We start from the raw sequence: 3,659 nt of genomic DNA, 5'->3' as shown, positions 1-3,659 counted from the left end.
CTTTTCCTACTCGGTAACGAGTAACTGTAACTTGTTACTTTTAAAAAGTAACTTTCCATTCCCTGACAATTATGTAGCGCATTAGAAGATCGCCGAGGGAATTGTAGAGGTGAAACTTAAGTTTTTTTTTCCCTTCAGTTTCAGCACCATTACTCAAAGCGTGTTCGAATGCCTGAACTATGAAAATCGGGTGGAGTTACGCTAACCCTTTGTGTACTGAGGATTAAATATGCTATAAATTCTTATATTTTAAATATCTTGTATGAAGATATATTGATTATTAATAACACATTATTTGGAAATAATGCTGGAAATAATATCGAAATTCTTTCCATTTAGCGTATTCATAATTTTTAAATTGATACAATTGCGAAATGTGATTAAACTTGGATAATTAGACGCAAAAAATTTTTTACGAATATTACGAACAGACGTAGATTTTTTAAATTTCAGCAATTCCTCGATTACACTTTGTACAAAATAAGAGAAAAAGTTTTTTTTTGGGCATTGAACAGTAGCAAGATATATAAAAGAAACATTAATTAAATTACTATGATGAATTACATACTCTCTCATAGATTTCTACATCTTGCTATACATCTCGCTATAATAAACATCGTCGGAGTACAAAATGCAATCAAAACGCAAACAAAAATTAACGTCAAATTTAGGCACGTTAATTTATTTCAATATACTGCGATGTATTTACACACACACACACATACAGAAATGATCTTAGAAAGTAAGTTAAATTTTGCAAAAAGTTTAATAATGAATGCAAGCATGAATTTTGTTTTCTTATTGTATTTTTGTACTTACATTTTAAAGAATGTACACACAGCGCATATATAGCGTAATTTCATTAATAATTTTGTAGATTCACAACTAAGCTGCAATGTTAGCAAACCCTATTAACGAGTTTCGTAGTCAGCGAATAGTGAACGAATGGTGCTAAACAAAAAGCGGCAATTATACAGATAGGCGTGTCGATCGTTAATCCACTAATATATACGCACACATCGAGAAAATGCAGTATAAATCGAATCAAATTCGAATTCAATTTTTCCTGTATACATACAGGCTGTGAAATATACTCTTACAAAATTTTAGCAGATTTATGTCATTTATGATGGTAAGGCACGTTTTACGCGTGGGTTGTATCTACGAGCGCGAATCTATAACTTATCAAGTTTAAAAAGGTAGAAGTATAATACAGAGCTACAACTCTCGCGGTATATCTATCTTTATTAAAATTTCTTACGCGTTGTCAGAGAATTAATATTAAAGATATGTCTAAACAATATATAATTATTATTTAATATATGATTCTTTATTTTATTAATTTAATATGTCATAACACGAAACAGAAAGAAACAGAGATAAAATCGACGAAAGGAATATGTGTGTATTTTTCTATGTATGTACATGTATCTTCAATATTCTGCATCTGCATATATGATGCATACAAGCGCGAGAAATTTCAATTACTTTACTATATCAGAAATACAGTAAAATTAAAAAGAAATATTATACGTATATGGTATACATGTATCTTTGAAGCATTCTCACGAAAAGTTTCTTTCTCAAAGAATCTATCGAGATTCTCATCTTTTTTTTTCTGCTTGTAAATTTGTTAACGATAGATTTATAGAGAACCAACTATTAAAGATTTACAATCACCAGTTACAAGTTACAATCAACTAATAATAATTACTAGAGCGCTTGTAAATACTTGATAAAAGTGACACCAATTGTCAATTTTTACACAAATAACTATATATATATATATATATTATTGTTTAGAAACATTGCACAGTTATATGTGCGTAATTGAAAGTACAATGACATGACTTTGTAAAGCAATTTATCGTTAAGATAATGATATACGATAGATAAACTTCTTCCTCATTCGCGCTTTGCAATCTCTCTTCGTACGCACATCTCTTTTCGTATTTTTTTCCATTTGTTTCCACCAAAAACCATGAATCGCGCGCATTACTGTAATTATCGAAATAACTATGGAACATTGACGCTAAAAGATATATATGTATGTATATATATATATACATATATAAGCGACGACGATTGTGCCTATAATGATGTTGTATAATAGTGTTATACACTCTTTTCACATGCAACAGAAAATCTATTTATGGACGATATTTCCAATTGTTCCGCAAAAGCTTTTGATTCTTGAACCAACATCGATCGTATCTTTCTGTCTGTATATGTATAAAATCGGATTTAGACCGAGGAAGCGCGAGCACGGACAAATACAAATAAGCGACTTCAATGAGGATGAAGGGTTCAATACTTGCGACGCGACGCATCGTGCATCGTTCACTCCCGTCGAAATAATAAATTGCTCATTCGTGTTTATTTGCGCTCGTTCACTTGATTCGGCTCCAGTTTAATATGTCTGAATGAATGATATAAAAGAATTACGACGATGTTGATTATTATGCATTGCCGATAATAGTAATAATACGCGATTATAAATACATATATAATATAATTATATAATATAATATATATATATATATATATATAATGTTACTATTAATAAATTATAATGACGATAAAATGACAATTGTATAATTGAATGTTACAGAAAGTAATATACATATATTGTGATTCTCTATAACACGTTACATCTCTCTCTATATTCAATCCTTATCCCGTTTATTCACTCAACTCCTTTGAAATTCATTGCCAATTCATGCAGGCAGTTAAAATAACCATTTTCAACAATCGACTACTATACGGTCAGAATAAAACCTTTGACTGTAGCAACGAAAGAATTATTTGGGTCCGAAGAAAAAGTTTTAAATGCTGTTGATTATATTATAATCTGTACGATTGATGCTATGAGCATGGTTCTAAATTATATAGATAAAAATATTTTTTATTTTTTTCCAATTGCCATAAGGGGGAAATTTATTTGCATTATTCTGTACATAATCTTTACTTAAGCAGAACACTTAAGAACTTGGAAGCAGCTTTTGTAGCTGTAGTTAACGGTCAATATCACGTGTTCCATGAGTGCTTCGATATGCTTTTGAAACAAAATTTTGCACGTTTCGCAATTATTACAAATAATGATCTTCATAGGGATTCAACACAAGGACGTTAAACGTTACTTTACTGTACACTCGCTTGGAATGGATGGTTACTGGATGGTTACAAAAATATCCATTTATAATTGATATTTTAATAAAATTTTCTCATTTTATGATGCCTCGTCTTTAATTTTTTGAAATTAAATTTTATTAAAATAAAATTTTTTATGTAAAAAAATTTGGTGCGCTGCTAGACCTCAAAATATAATAAGTAAATGTTACATAAAAGAAATAAACAATGTTTACTATTTAATTAACATTAATTAACAATCAAACATAAAATTACAATCACAATTACAATTAAGATTATAATTAATTTTAAATCTACTTTTATATTTAACTTAAACAGCATGTCTTACAAACCTGAAACCATTATTCTAGTCTTATACGCTTTTACCATATAAATACTTATTCTGTATTAAATCTAAGTCGCATACCGGTCTAAATCTGGTCGCACATATGAACACGTATATTATTAATTCTCTCTTAAATCTCTTTATTACTTTTCATATTTGGTATTTTTAATTATTTGCTCGTACA

The sequence above is a fragment of the Trachymyrmex cornetzi genome, unplaced genomic scaffold, assembly GCF_001594075.2.
Source record: "Trachymyrmex cornetzi isolate Tcor2-1 unplaced genomic scaffold, Tcor1.1 scaffold226, whole genome shotgun sequence".
In the NCBI taxonomy this organism is placed as follows: domain Eukaryota; kingdom Metazoa; phylum Arthropoda; class Insecta; order Hymenoptera; family Formicidae; genus Trachymyrmex; species Trachymyrmex cornetzi.
Note: the sequence above shows the minus strand (reverse complement) of the source record.